The sequence below is a fragment of the Equus caballus genome, unplaced genomic scaffold (genome assembly GCF_041296265.1).
Source record: "Equus caballus isolate H_3958 breed thoroughbred unplaced genomic scaffold, TB-T2T haplotype2-0000793, whole genome shotgun sequence".
Lineage (NCBI taxonomy): Eukaryota > Metazoa > Chordata > Mammalia > Perissodactyla > Equidae > Equus > Equus caballus.
The window spans coordinates 2,264-18,991 of NW_027222001.1; the positions used below are offsets into that span (position 1 = coordinate 2,264).

General features: G+C 40.5%; 1 protein-coding gene across 2 annotated transcripts in view; it reads right to left on the bottom strand.

Annotated features, from left to right (window-relative positions):
- Positions 1-776: 776 nt before the first annotated feature.
- Positions 777-16,728, bottom strand: part of LOC138922401 (uncharacterized) — a 36,262-nt gene continuing 20,310 nt past the window's right edge. For both annotated transcript variants that reach the window (XR_011435491.1, XR_011435490.1), the window contains one exon: positions 777-9,585. The gene's annotated coding sequence lies outside the window, so the exon portion shown is untranslated. The remainder of the gene's footprint in view (positions 9,586-16,728) is intronic.

Genomic DNA, 16,728 nt, shown 5'->3' on the forward strand with positions numbered 1-16,728 from the left:
GCTTGTAACCCCAACCTTTGTCTCCACTTGGAATAAAGTTGTGTACTTTCGCTATCAAAAGGAACTTCCCATTCACCATCTGGCCCTTCAGCAGTCCCCTAAGCACTAAAAATAGAAGTAAGACTAAACGGGTGAAATTAATTTTAATGATTTGTTTTACTTAAGCCAGTATTTCCAAGTATTGTCATTTCAATGTGTACGTAGTGTACACTTAGTAATGAGATATTTGATCTTCTTTTTTTGTACTAAGTTTTCAAAATCTGGCTTTTACAGCCTATCTCAATTCAGACTATCTGCATTTCAAGTGTTCAATAGCCACATGTGGCTAATGGCTACTGTGTTGGACAGTCCAACTCCAGAGTATCTGGGATTTAGCTACTCTGTTTCCAGTTGACTAAAGCAGCACAGCTACCGTGACAATCAAGTTCGGTGGTGGGTTAAAATAGTTCTATATGAATTGATGTGCATAATGAAGATGCATGCCTAATTAAAATACAAAACCACCTCCCCTTGGAGAGAAATCAAGCAGGTACCATAAGCCAAAACATAGACCACACATCAGAAAATATTTAGATAATCATCACAAATCTGCTTTTAATTTTGAAATATTTGAAACATAACCAGCCAATATTAGAAGACTAACAGAAAATATTTGAAGTAATCCAATAGTACAAAATAGAGGCAATAAAAGTTATGAGTATTTAATAAATGTTGTGTTCAATAACATGGATAATATAGCCATGAAGTATCTTTAAGTAAAAAGAGTTAGAAGACACTGTGTCTGATATTACTTCATTTTGGTAAAATAAAAACATTTATCATTATTTGAACAAATACATAGTAAAAAACATTGAAAATGCTTATTTATGTTTTCTAAAGGCACCATTTTTTGTTCATAACAAAAAATAAAATAAGGCATGGCACTGTGCATGAGTAGCTAATCTGAAAAACCTTCCACTGTAAACGCCTGGATATGCAAGACAAATTATATCAAGCATTCTTGTACCTGCAAAATTGAGGTCATATAAAGGAAAGCACAATGCCTCGTTTTCCACAAAGGAGGAGGAGTTCAGAACAAGCTCAATGAGCATCCAGTGCTGAGGCTGGTGTACCGCTTCCCTAAGTTGATGGGTATGGGAGGATGGGTGGGGAGCTTCTCTAGAACCTAGAGGATTGGGTTTTACTATCCCTACTGGAAGAGGAACTCTGTACTGGGACCCTGAAGGATCCGTGTTTCACAATGAAACCCCTACAGTAAAACTAACCCTCAATGAAAAACTTGGCTGAAATAGAAACCCACAAACACAGGGAGTTGACAGACAAGTCTTTGTTTTTTTCTTGGACTCCAGCTGGGATTCCTCTAAGAATTTGTCACTAAATGTGTGCCATCCAGTTGGTGTGGCTTCAGTGTCCACCACAACTGTACCTAGGAAAAGTCTAGCCGAAAAATAAATATAAAAGTATATTCTAAATTAATTGCATTTCCGTAGCAAGAGAAACTCTACACCCAGGCTACACAACAGTTTCAAGATAAAGCATTATGAAGTTTTAGCTTCTAGTATAAATATAAATTTACAAATCCTATATTGGGGTTTCTATTGTTAGATAACAAATTCTTACAAAACTACTGGCTGAAAACCACCTTTCCATATACTTATGGGTTCTGTGGGTTTAGAATTCAGGAAAAGCATAGGAGGAAGCTTCTACATGTTGCATGGTGTCTGGGGCACAGGCTCGTGAAGACTTGACAGGTCAGGGTGACTCCGTGGCTGGTGGCTGGAATCAATCAGAGGAGTCTTCACATGTCTGTGAGTTGATTTTGGCTGTAGTCTGGGTCCTCAGTGAGGGTTCACAGGAGCACCAGCATTTGGCCTCTCCGTGTGACTTGGGATTTCCACTGCATGGTGGCCCCAAGGTTCCAAAAGCAAGCGTCTTTGCAAACAAGTCAGAATCAACATTGCCTTTCATGACATAGCTTCAGGAGTCCTGCAGCATCACATCTGCTATATTCTATTTGTTAAAAGTGAGTTACTTATATCAGCTGAGATTTGAAGGAAGGGGACACGGAAACTGCCCTCAATGAGAAGAGTGTTAAAGGATTTATGGACATATTTTAAAAACACCACAGTCTGCATTTGGGCTACAAATTATTTAAATTCCTCTCACTTGCAAAACATACTTACCTTCTCCCAAGACCCCTCAAAAATTTGATTTCATTACAGCATTTGGGTCCGGTTCAAGGCCCAGGATCTCATAATCTAAATCAGATCCAGGCCAGATTAAGTTCTTCAGATACAGTCACCCTTGATATGAAGACCTGTGAAGCAAAGAGGTAAGTTTTCTGCCCCCTCTAGCCACACCCCTCTTCCAAACATACACATCTGTGGGGATACAGGCATTGGATAACTGCTACTGATATACCCACTTAAAAAGATGGCAAAAAAAAAAATTTGTTATGTAACAGTGATACAGTGTCGGATACATATGCTGTGTATCCACAGCAATTCTGAGGTACACCCAGGTGCATGCTGGCAGTTCTCTGATGTAGGCTCAGCCCTACTCTCTGGAGGGTTTTTTTCTTGCTTTTGTTTTGCTTTCCCCATGGTGCTTGGCTTTGACTTCTGGTTTCTTGGTTCTGTACTCTGACAAGCTGCACGGTATTTCCATAGATAAAGCATGACAAATTATGAGCTAAAGATGCCAAGTTATAAGGCCCATTATGAAAAAACCTAACATGATTGAATGTAATTAATATCAACTGAAAGTAGGTTTAGAATGCTAAGAATTTATAAAAGTGGTATGATAAATTATAAAAAGCATATTTTAAATGATTAAGACACAATCTTAAAATCTGAAAAATAAGATACCACGAAGGGGTAGGTATAAAAAAGTAGAATTTTATAAACAAAAGTTTTATTAAAATTTAAAACACCTTACACGGGTAAAATAACAGTTTAGATACAACTGAAGACAGAATTAGTTAACCAGAAGAAAGGACTAAAGGGAATGCAGATTAGAGTGAAAAACAAATATGTAAGGTTTAATGAGCTTGTGGGATAAAACTGTATGGTCTAACATATCTAATGGAATGTCTTTGAGGAAAGGAAAGAGGCAATATATGATGTGAAAATGATTGAAAATATTCCAGACTTATCTTAAATCGTTAGATCCCAGAAGTATAATTACCCCCCAAAAGGATAAGTAACAATAAATCTATACCTAGAAATATTCTAAAGGAAATTTCAGAGTCAGAGCTTACAAGCAGCCTGGGGAAAAAAGACAGGATAACTACAAAAAACAGTAAGCTTGACGTTAAAGTTAACATCAATAAAATGTCGAAAGATAATATTATATATTCATGGTGCTCAGAAAAATTAACTATCATTCTAGAATTCCAAGCCCAGGTAAACTACCATTAAGCGTAGGCATGAAATAGACATTTTCTAGAGAAACCACGAGGCAGGAGGTGTCTACCACTTATAGACATTCATAAAAGAACTTACAAAGGGTGTCATTTAGGAGGAGGGAAGTCTCCACACTAGGAAGGAATAGGATACTAGATCCAATGGGGATCGAAGAATCTGTTAGATACATGGGTAAGTCCAATTAAGGTTTACCCAAGTTCTGGAGATATAAAAAATTATGGAAAAGAAAAGTGTGTAAGACAGGAGGCAGTGGAGTAACTGGAAGTAACAGATAATAAGCATCTTGTATATCTTGGGAGGAGACTAATCATAACTCACTTTAGACATTCTTAAATGAATTACGGTTATTAAAATTGTTAAAATATCACAAAAGTCAGAGAGAGAAGATAAAACTCTGTTTCAGGAATATAGAAGAGAAGGGACTTTGAAAATTCTCTCATGACAAAAGCACTTAGAATATTGCAAACACCATTGTAAAGGTATACTGAAATGCTCATGATTGAAAGTGTAACACCTCGGCTCCAAAAACAAAGAGTGAATGGACAGCTGGAGTGGAAAGTGAGAGCTGACACAGCTGCTGTGCCAGGAGGCACGTCTGTATAGTGGTGACCGAAGGCTTGGCTGATAGTCGTCCACAAGACAACGTGTAAGTTCTACACTAGGGCTGAAAGGGAGCACCGATGCTTCAGCCGTGCTTGTGGCAATTGTTGATAGTGGTGATCAAAGGGCTTGAGTGCTAATGGTCACATAGGATGTGGGAATTTGAGCAACAGATTTGAGCATGAAGCCTGGACTTGCAAAGGATCTCTGCTCTCCGTGTAAATGTGGACCAAAAGAAAATGCCCACCTTCAATAGGAAATGAAAAGAAATACTGTCTGCTTCAGTTCTGGCTGTGGAAAGGGTAGAAAAAAAATTTTCCCCCTAACATTTTATGACCACATGCTTCCATTCACATGGATTTTTGTGCTCATATTTGTATTGCTTTACTTATGAGGTCTGGGAACTCAGACGACACAGGATTTCTGAGATAAAGTCGCACCAAATGGAAACTTTGAATCTAAAATAACAAAATACAAGAGGAAGCAAGCTATCATGATGTCAGCAGCAGACAGAAACAAATCGCATCACTAATCTGTCAAGAAAAGCAGAATAGAATTATTGGACGGAGACTATGTGGTGTAGACTGGCTAGCTGTTCTCTCAATGTATTTCATCTTCCTCTCGGATTCAGAGATGGAGTCATTACATCTCCAAGTTTCCCTTATGGTTGGCTATGGCCATATGACCAAGTTCTGGCCTATGGAATGTGTCACTTTCAGGCCTACTTGATAGAAACTTCCAAAATACAATCCTCCATTCTCAACCTTGCAGAATGGAGAGAACAGTATGGGTTTGGAGGAGGAGGATCCAAGATGTATACTCAAATAGGCACAAGGAAGACCACTCAGCCCCAAATACCTGTTGATCTGATTTCTGTTTGCAAGGAATACATGGCACAGAGACTGATTGCGTTTTTGCAGCAACAGCTAGCACTAAACAAATCAATAAACTATAAAATATGTGTAAGTGATTAAACAGATAAAAGAAGGAATTGAAAATAAGAAAAAGAAAAACTCTTTCAGTAAGGACCAGGCAGATTTGGAAAAGAACCAAAGTGAATACCTATAAATTATATGCGTCATCTTGTATATCTTGGGAGGAGACTAATCATAACTAACTTTAGACATTCTTAAATGAATGACAGTTATTAAAATTGTTAAAATATCACGAAAGTAAGAGAGAGAGAAGATAAAACCCTGTTTCAGGAATCATATGAAAGCCTGGGGGAGGGTGTGGTCTTTACTCCCAGGGATCATCATCTGTATTATTGATCCTTCAGCCAGTTGCAGCTATGTGACAGTGAGGTCCAGAGACGGTCCTCTGCTTCAAGCAAATTTGGAACTATTCCCTTTAGCGGCTGCCACTCTGATCCTAGATTAATCCATAAAAGCTATGATCTTAAGCATTTTCCATCAAGCTAATGAAGCTCAGCCATCAGGGTTCCTACACTTGCTTGCACTCCTTAAGGGCCTTGGGATAAAATCCAGCAGTTTGTTCACCTGGTCAGAGATTTTTTTGTAACGTTGAAATAGTTTTAAATGCAACTGACTCCTGTCTCCAACTCTCAACTTTCCCTACATCCCATATTCTCTCGTATCAGAAGGCTTGAGAACGACAAAGCTGACTTAGGGTATGACTAAATTTGGCTGAATGGCACTGATTTTTGTGGTTTGCAGTCACATCTGTATTAAGTTATTTAGAACAGATGTAGCAAGATGACCACTCTCCACTGTGCTGATTCATCCTGCACCGTTGTGACACAACAGTGTCACAAAATACGTCAGGTGCAGCGCATGTCCTTTTTTTCATTGGAGTAAAGGCTTCTACCACAGTTCCTCATGCTGTTGACTATTTCAATATTTTACAATAGTTTACATTTTCTTTGGGAATTTGGCTATTATGTGGAATATGTTGACTACAGAGCAACTTGAGTTTTTCTTTATCATTTAAATGTAATAAGATGCTCATTATACAGCTGTTCAAGCCTTGTAAGGTGAGTACAGCAAGGTTCTGAAAACTAAAACATATTTTTGCTGAATTAGAGGAGAAACCCATTCACAAATGAGATGCAAAATATGTATTTAAAAAGCTAATAAAGTTTGAATCCTCTATCTTAACTGAAATGACATTTGGAAGAGTTTCAATGAACCCTGTTAGAAGTGGCAGATTCCTGGTTGGGTGTAGGAAGTTGCTGTGGCTGGGTGGCACGGAGGCTCCAATATTTCACATCCCTCGGTTTCTGTGCCCTTCGCCATGTGACTTGCACCGTCTGCCAACTCAGCCCTTCGAAACAGGCCTAGACTTGTGAGCTGCTTTGGTCAACAGAGTGGGCAAATGTGCCAGTGTGCCAGTTCTGACCCTAGGCCTTCAGAAGCTGTGTGTGCCTGTGGAGTTGATTTCCCCTCTGTCGTGATCATGAGAACACGTCTGTGTAGCCTGTTGGGGGATCAGGAACCATGTGGAGGAGAGATGCCTCACTCCCCCTAGAGGACATTCCAGACCAGCCAGCACCCAGCTGACAAGCCAGCTGAATGCGGACACCTGAGTGAGCCCAACAGAGCTCGGCAGAGCCCGTCCGAGACCAGCGCAAGCAGCCAGCTACCCCCGAGACTGTGCAGAAATGGTCAGTAACAGGTTTTTTGTTCTACCCAAGTTACGTTTTGAAGTGGGTTTATTATGCTCGTTATTGTGACAACAGATGCCTGACATAGAGGGATGCATTCTTTGTTTTTGTTTTTATTAATGAAAGAAATAAGAGGAAAAACAGCTAAGAATTAGGGAAATATGGGAAATGTAATAAAATGAGCCCTAAACTTCATAGACATTATTCAAATACTGTAGTGGGCTGCACGGTGGTCCCCAAAAGATATGTCCACATCCTAACCCCTGAAATTGGTGACTGTTACCTTATTTGGAAAAAGGGCCTTTGCAGTTGTAGTTAAATTACAGATTTGAGATGAGATCATCCTGTAGGATCCAGGTGGGCCCTCAATCCAGTGACAGCTGTTCTTATAAGACACACACAAGAGAAGACAGACATAGAAGAGGGGGCGACGTGAGGACAGAGACACATTGGAGGGATGTGGCCACCAGCTGAGGAAGCTTCAGCCACCAGAAGCCACAGGGGCGTGAAGTGGATGCTCCCCGCAGTCTCTGCAGGGAACGCGGCCCTGCCGACAACTGGATCTGAGAATCTTGCCTCCAGAGCTGGAGGAGAGGACATTTATGGTTTTTTTAGGCACCCAGTTTGTGGCAACTTGTTACAGTGACCCTAGGAAATTAATGCAGGTACCCAGAAGTAATTTGTAGTCAAAACATTTTAGATTCTGACCAAGCCGCTGCCTCAGAAACCACACGAGCCTCTTATTGTCTGTGATGGTCTCTAGGGAATGAGCTGGTCAGAGTCAGGAAGGAGGGGCTCGAGACCTTCCCATCTGTTCACCAGCAGCGATGCCCTGACACTCACCTGAGCAGGGAACAACGCTTCCCCGGGCCGTTCAAGCCTCATTATCTTCTTCTCCCTCGGATCACGGGATTATCCAATTCTTTCTCTACCACAAGTATCAGTATTTTCCAAGATTTTTGTATCTTAATGTCACGGTCATTAGCACTTCCTTAGGCCCATTCCTCACTAACTTTAGAAGCACATCCTGCTTAACACTGTTCAAAAATTATTTGAATACACTGTTTTCGTTGTCCCTCAGTCACAAACAAATGTAGATATTAATCAAACAGAATACTAATCTGTGATAGGAAAAAGCTGTAACCAAAGCCCTGTCAGACACAGTACGTCCGCTAGTTTCCTGTGACTGCATCTATTTCTATTAGGATTTTATGGATTAAGCACTGAAGATCCTAAAAAATAATATTCATTATGTGAACAGTATTTCCCAAGTATGACAGAAATATCACTAGTGGCGTTTAAAATAAAGTTATCTACCACATGTTGGGATTTTTAAATAAGTATGTATTATTCAAATAGATATTAGGAAAAAATAACACACCAATCTATGACTCCACATGTATTACTTCTTATGACAATGCTAAGTTTAAAAAAAAAAAAAGTGAGAAAGGGGCCGGCCCTGTGGTGTAGTGCTTAAGTTCGGCACACTCCACTTCAGTGGCCCAGGTTCGTGGGTTCGGGTCCCAGGTGCAGACCTACACCACTCATCGGCCATGCTGTGGCAGCATCCCACATGCAAAATAGAAGAAGACTGGCACAGATGTTAGCTCAGGGAGAATCTTCCTCAAGCAAAAAAAGGAAGCTTGGCAACAGACGTTACCAAACAAACAGAACAACAAACAAAAAACAAGAGTGAGATAAAATGCTGTGGTATAAAACACAGCAAAAACAATGAAGGAGTAGGGAAATGACTTAAGTTTGGAAAATGCCACATCATACATACCTTATACATTTGCTAATTTTTCAATTATGTAAATTCTAGGAAATCAATAAAAACTAATAATTCTTAGCCCTAAGATCATTATTAAACGAGAGTGCTCTGAAGATCAGTCTCTCCTCCACTGCTGGCAACCTTCACAGTTGGCATCACAAATCCTCATTCACCAGTTTTCACCTGAGTAGTAGCCTCCTTCAGATTACACCTCTAAGAAAGTACTGCAGCCTAATAAAACGTCCCAACTCTGTCACATCACACGTCTACATTCTGAGGAACAGATAACAGAATTATACACGTGGAGAAGGAAAACTGCAGAATACTAATTTTCTACATACTCAGAACCTGCCTTTCCTTTGAGATTTGGATACAGTGGCTAGAATCCATCTAACAAGAAGATAATGCCCTAATACCATACTGGTATAAAACGTGCACTTACAACTGGCCAAAGCACAACAGAAGTCTCTCTCTCGCTCTGGTAAACTTCCACGGCAGGTGTTCCTGGTCAGCAGGCGGTCTGTTGCAGGCCGACTCAGGGATCCTGGCTCCTTCCATCTTGCAGCTCTGCCCTGGAGCTTCCTCGTTCCCTGCATTCAGCTGACTGAAGAAAGCAAGCCTGGAAGCAGCAGACTCTTGATGAAGTATCATCGAGACGTGCTCTGAGACAATTCTCCATGTCCCAACCAGCTCTGCTTCCATCTGCTGACCTTTGACTTTCAGTATCTGGTCAGACATAACTAACAGTAGTCTTGCAATCTTGACTCAAAAGCAGTGTTGGGACCCAGGGCAGACTGCCCCCAAAATATGCTACAATGGCACGCTGATTATTTTGACTTAGTTATTTGAGAAGCAGCTGATGCAAAAATTGCACTTTGACCCTTTCCATTTCCCCCTGAAAGCAGCAAACGAATCTCCCATGTGAAAAACAGCTTCCTCACGAGGCTGACCCAACGGCATAAGGGTTAAGTTGGCGTGCTCTGCTTCGGCGGCCCAGGGTTTGCAGGTCCGGATCCCGGGGCGGACCTAGCACCGCTCATCAAGCCACACTGCAGCGTCATCCCACATAAAACAGAGGAAGGTTGGCACAGATGATAGCTCAGGAACAATCTTCCTCAAGCAAAAAGGGTGAGGCTGGGAGGGGGTGGAATTCAGGGCGGAGAGGCCTGTATAAACACACCTTGTTACTTTTTTACTAATTTACCACCACAAGTCCAAACTCTGCTTAGATTGCTTACTAATGAAGCACCCAAACCTAAGTATCTTTGTCCTGTCAAATCCTCACAAATTTAGTGTTTCTGTGTGTAAAAAGTATAAAAGCTGCCTGCTTTGGTCACTTCTGAGCGTTAATTTTAGGATCTCCCACGTGTACGCATTACATTCGAGTTTTCTCTTTAATCTGTCTTGTGTTCATTTTACTATGAGGCCAGCCACAAGAACTCAAGAGGAATAAGGGGGAAATTTCCCCCTCCCGGACAGGGGCATCTACCACTTCCACTCATACCTGCTTCGCCGCAAGGGAATCTGAAAAGTGAAACCTGGAGCTGTAGAACTGTATCTTATGGAAGGACAGAACCGATTTAGATGGACAGCTAGCCATCTCTGCCACATACCAATGCCCAAAAATTATCATATCGCTTGTCACTCTACCATTAATGAAGGCTTTGCAAGACCTTCGACAACCTTTTCTGAGAAACGCAACTGTCCCTGGAAGAGCATGCCTGGACTTACTACCTCCACGTCTGTAACACAAGGGAGCCACAGACAATACCAATCATTTATCAGTTTAGCTAATCAGCCAAACATGAATCCCTTGGTCCCACCCATGGAGAGATCCTGATTAAGAGAGTCTGGGGTAAGGACAAGGATCTGTAGTTTCAGAGAGCTCCCTGAGTGATTCTGATGAGCCAGATTTGGGACCCCCTGGAGTAAAGTCCCTTCTAACTTCAAAAAAAAATAATATAAACCTAACATATATTTACTAGACAGAGAGCTGAAGTGTGGAGAAGAGGGGAAAAAAGGAGAAGAAGGGTGAATGAGGAAGGAGAGTAAACAAACGCACTCAATAGGGATGTCACACAGGGATTCCAAAACAATCTCTCATGCAAAATGACTCTGAGGAATGTCACTTTTAGCAAACACTGCCTCCACCTCCCACCCTGAAATCCTAGGGTGTTAAACACCACCCATATGGAAAACCAGATTACAGACCCTGAAGATTCTTAATGAAAACCATTTGGTCTCATTTTTTGAAAGACTATAATTCCTACTACCTCTCCTCGAATGATCTAAATTGTCTAAGCTATTTGTAAAAGCAGATTACCACCTTAGTTTAAATTCTAATGGTTTTATAGTTATATGAACTTCTATAACTGTGATTTCTCATTCTAGAATAATTGATCCAATAATACGCATCAAATTCTGGTCCGGAATCCACGATCAGCAGAAATCACAAGTGAATTACACACTTTGAAAGAAGTGGTTTGTTGCTTGCTCTAGGTTTAAAACACAAAGTTTCCATTATCCTTAGTAACTGACAAGCATGCTGGGCTTTGGCTACATTTGATGATTACACTGCTATTATTCCAAATGCATCAAACAATAAATATCTTTTTCCTATTAGGCTTCCTATTACCTTACTTGTTTTTATTTAAAACTTTTCGTGTTTTTGTTTAAAGGGAGGAAAAAAGCATATAAGAGAAAATAAAAGAGAAATAGGAACATGAAACACATTGAAAAGCACTGGCAATTAAGACTGAGATTATCCAGCTTCAGCAAAATGCATCTGAAACTAGAAGAGCTGAAGTACTTAAAATTTGTTTTAAGAAGCCTATGTTCGGATCTCCAACAAGCACTACATGTGTCTCAAATGCAGACATCCCTGCTATGGAAGGACTCTCCTGGCTGTCAGCTTAGTAAGGGGCTGACTCTGCTGGAAAGCATGACATTACACAATTACAAATGCTTGACAGTTCATGTGGTTTAGACAATTTGAGCACTCTGAATTGAATACCAAACAAAAACAGTAGTGCTATTTGGTTTCATATCATTTGACTTATGGCTTCTGGAACATCTTTTAATTTTTTCTGTATTTGTTAATTTTAAGGAGTGACTGTCATACTACGGTGGCTTAAAATAAAGTTTACAATATAACCAATGTGTATCTAAGAAATAGTCCTCATAATATGAGATAATTATGATACAAAAACAATTATCAAAGGCTAGAAAACAATAGGCAAAGGGAGAGTCCCCAAAAGTGCCCTTTTTAGCAACCAAACTGCCTAAGCAAAGAAGTAAGATTTCCCAAATCCTATGGTGTGATCTTACCAATTTCTAATGAACTGGAAGATGCAATCCTTAAAACTAAAAACAAAATCCAATTACTTTTCTGCTTTAGGGACTCAGCATCTGCTAGAATGACACTCATATACGCTGGTTTAGAAACAAACCTACTAACATAAAGAAAGCAACTTCAAAAATGTGGGTATATACAGCCTTCCCTCTCCACAGTCTTCCACACTCCCATTCCTATTTTGACTTTTCCTTTTTGTCTCGAAACTCCAACGCTCTCAGGCATAACAGTCTTGTCTGGCTGTCCTCTCCCTCTGACCAGGTCTGACAGAGTGTTAGGAGTCAGCCAGCCTCTACCGTTTTCACCTCTGTATCCACACACACCTTTCCTCCCCTAGGAAACAGGAGGAGTCGTGGTACCAACCCCCATATGCTCACTGTGAGGCTCAATCCTCAGTTAACTGAGGATAAACTCAGTACGTAATGTCCTTAGACCAGTGTTTGGCACCTGGCAAGTGCTCAGCAAGTATTAACCATCATCATCATCAAAAACAATCTTCTGTTTGATATCCCTACTGCTGAAAGTACTTTCAGACCATAATGCTGCAAGAACATATCTTCTCCACCATCACCCCCACCAGATCTTTTTCATACAAACTGAATAGTCCCTGTGTAGACAGACTTCGCAAAAAGAAAAGACATAAGTGTATGTTTTTTAAAAATTTGGCAGGTACAAAAAATAATTTGAATATGTGCGAGGCACTAAGCATAACATAAGAAAACCCTGAGTACAGATCACAGTTTAAGAAAATTAAATTCAGGGGGCCAGCCCCATGACCAAGCAGTTAAAATTCTGCACACTCAGCTTCAGGAGCCTGGGTTCACAGCTTCGCATCCCAGATACAAACCTACTCCACTCATCAGCCATGCTGTGGAGGCATCCCACACACAAAACAGAGGGAGACAGGCAACAGATGTTAGCTCAAGACGAGTCTTCCCCACCAAAAAAAAAAAAGAAAAAAATTAAATTCCTATCTTTCAGTTCCGTTTCGGGATCCCTATCACCTTCTCTCTTCTAATAGAGCTACCCACTAATTTGAATGTGTTTGTAATTAATCTGCTTTATTACTTTGCCATATCTGTATTCCTAACAGTATGGACTTTTGCTTCACATGTTTCAAAACTTTAAAAAAGGAAAAATACTATGTGCATTCTTCTGGAAGTAGCTTTTTTTCCTCAATATGATATTCCTGACAATAATCCTCAGTGGTGCAGGTGGCTAAAATCCATTCAGTTGCACTCCTATAGGAATACAATTTATCCATTCTCCTCGGATGGACACTGCTTCCAGTTTTTGCCTTTTACAAACAGTGCAACTGTGAGCATTTTGTCATGTCCTCAGGCACTCACATACATGCGTTTCTCTGGGGCACCAGTTTGCCAATTTTAGCATGCATTAAACCACCTGAACGGCTTGTTAAGACTGAAAGCTGGCTCATCCCCAAAGCCTCTGATTCAATAGGTCTAGGGTGGAGCCCCAAATTTTGCATTTATAAGAAGTTCCTGTGAGATGCTGAAAACACAATTTAGAAGCACTGCTCCAGGATAAAGACCCAGGAGTAGAATCACTGGGTCAAAGTGTACATCCATCTTTAACTTTACTAGGTAATCCCAAAGTTATGGTACCAATTTACAATCCCACCAGTTGTGTGTAAGCATTCCAGTTATTTCCGCCCTTCCTAAACAGCAGACATTGTCAGATTTTTACACTGTTGCCAACCCAATGTTATGAAACTATACACCACGTTGGTCCTAAACTGCCTTTCCCTAATTGCTAACGAAGTCGAGAATCTCTGCATGCAGGTTTCCTCTTCTGTGAGATGCCTACTTGGGTCATAGGCCCATTTTTCTATTGTTCTTACTGATTTGTCACTGTTTACCTTTCTAGATACAATCCTTTCTCAATAATACGTACTGAAAATATCTATTCTCACTTGTGACTTGTCTGTTCACTTTCTTGATGGTTTCTTTTCATAACCACAAGCTGTCAAATTAATGCTGTCAAAGCGGTCAATCTTTTCCTTTATGGTCTACACCTTCTGTGATCTGTTTAAGAAGCTCTTCCTTGTATTAGACTCACACAATTACTGTCCTACATTGTCTTCCAAAAATTTCATAGTTTTGCCTTCTGTATTTAAGCCTTTAATTCACCTGTAGTTGATTTTTCTGAATGATATGAATTAGAAATGTATCCCACTCTCAAGAAGTTTCCTATTGGCTAAGGCCCACAGATATGACCAACTATAACTTCAGAGAGGATAATGATTCCTGTTAACCCCTACCTTATTGAGGTTTATTCTGCTCTCTCATCAAGGCAAACCAAACACTGGATAATTTTCATACGGAAAACTTGGAGGGTTATTAGCAAATTAGTCAGACTATGATCCCCACCCCACCATACTCCAGGAAGAATCCTTAAAAATACCACACACACAAAAAAAGAGGCCAGCCCTGTGGCCAAGTGGTTAAGTTTACACACTCGGCTTCAGCAGCCCCAGCTTTTGCCAGTTCGGATCCTGGCTGCAGGCAGGGCCATGGCACCACTCATCAGGCCATGCTGAGGCAGCGTCCCACAGAGCACAACCAGGAAGGCCTACAAGTACAATACACAGCTATGCACTGGGGAGCTTTGGGGAGAAGAAGAAGAAAAACAAAGGTGCAAATCGTAAAAACAAAAAACAAATTTTTTTAACTCTAAATTTAGTCTTATTCTAAAAAACTGAAAGTTGAGCATTGGGGAAAGTGTGGCAAAATGAGCATTCTCAACAGTACTGGCTGGAATATAAATCTATACAAACTTTCTAGAGGGTTATTTGCAATATATCAAAAGCCTTAAAATACATATCTTCTTTGAGCTATCAATGACTCTTTACAGAACTTATCTTAAGGAAACAACTGAACAAAATACATATTTAGGAATATTCACCATGGAACTCTTTCTAATAGAAAAAATTGGAAACAGCCTAATCTCCAACAACGCAGGATGGGTTACAGACGTAGCTGCTGCAGCACATCCATATATGGTCATGCGCCATCTAAGGACGTTTCAGTCAACAGTAGATCACGTAGATGATGGCCATCCCATGAGATTAGTACCACAGAGCCTACATGTGTAGGAGGCTATGATAGAAGAAAATTTTATATATTGAGGTGTATGGGGAAGCCGTTCTGGTTTAAATGCGATTTGGACTAAATTTTATTTAAACCAAAGAAGCCTGACTTACAGCCTGTCAAATGTTCGTTGTATATTGTCCCAAAATAAAGAATGTACTCTTTTTTTTTCAATATTTCTTTTTCTGCTTTATCTCCCCAACCCCGCCCCCCCCGCACACAGTTGTATATCTTAGTTGCAGGCGCTTCTAGTTGTGGGATGTGGGAAGCCACCTCAACGTGGCCTGATGAGCGGTGCCATGTCCGCACCCAGGATGCGAACCCTGGGCCGCCGCAGCAGAGTGCGCGAACTTAGCCACTCAGCCACAGAGCCGGCCCCAGAATGTACTCTTTGAAGGTAAGAACCAATGCCTCTCTTCTTATGACACCAGTACTTTTTGAAGATAAGTGTCCTTTCCCATGACACTGGGGTCATGCTGACCCACTGTGTATGTACTCATCTATAACAAAGTATCTCCTTGAACCCTTGAGAGAATGTACCCCTGTCACACTTGATGTATGTCTGTTTGGAAATGGTATATAATGGTGCTGAAAAATCACTCTTCTTCACAGCACTTACGAAGGCTGCACTCCCAGGCTGCAGTCCTCAGCTTGGCTCGAATAAAACTCCCCGCTGTAGAATGACTATTGATTATTCGTGTCAACAGCTCGACCATCTAGGTTTGTGAAAGTACACTTTATGATGTTTGCACAATGATAAAATCACTTACACATTTCTCAGAACGTATCCCCATTGTTAAGCAAGGCATGACTATAGTGGAATACTATGATGATTATATAGCTGTGTTAATGTGGAAAGATGTTTCTAATAGTCTGGTAATTTCTAAAACCAGTTAACAAGATGCACATATGATATTCTTTTATTCTCAAATATTTATGGAGAGCCTTGTGTATGCCAAGCACCAAGCAAGTGACTGGTAAACAAAAAGAGATCTGTTCCCTGCTTCTAAGGAGCTTACAAGCTTTGGAGGGGGATGAGGGGGAGGGAGACAGGCCACATACATATCTTCCAACTGACTCCTGTTGGCATATTAAAGGGATATACGTTTTGAAAATACAGACCATTTATATGTGTCTGTGTATCTATGTAATATCTGCAGCACCTCATCAGCATAGTCTACAAAGAGAACACACACGCTCAGCTGTATGGACTAGGAAGTGGGTCAACAAGAGGATACTTGGAGCAACTGCCTTGTGATGAACTGAAGCACACAAATCTTCTACAAAAATGCTCTAGGGAGAATCTTAAGAAACGCAATGTAGTTATGGAAAGTCATCCACTGGAAGACAGATGCGAGACAGATCGCAGAACCACAGAAAAAGAATTGGAACAAAGAGCTTCCGCTGTTGACAATTCAAGACTAAGACTGACCAAGATCAGGTACAAGTTCTTGAACAAATAACTGTTCTTCTACAAGTCTACAGCTTTACCCTTCCCTACTATGTTGGGATCTAACAAATAATAATGAAGCCTCCAAGATAAGAAAGATCTCATAATTAGGGTCAGGCTCAAAGGATTCTGACATTCTATATTCATTTCATTTAAACATCTGCACTACAATCAGTAAACTTACGAGAGTCATTAATTACAAAGGGAAAATTTTTTTCTTTGGAGCACAGAAACATGTCAGACACCTCAACCAAGAGATCAAAAGTTAACATTCACCAGCGATAAGACCTATCTACATCACACATGTGCCAATATGATGCACTGAGAAGGGAACAACCTCACCACTGTGGTATTCTTGTCACAAATGCTTAACCCTCAATTTAATCATGAAAGAACA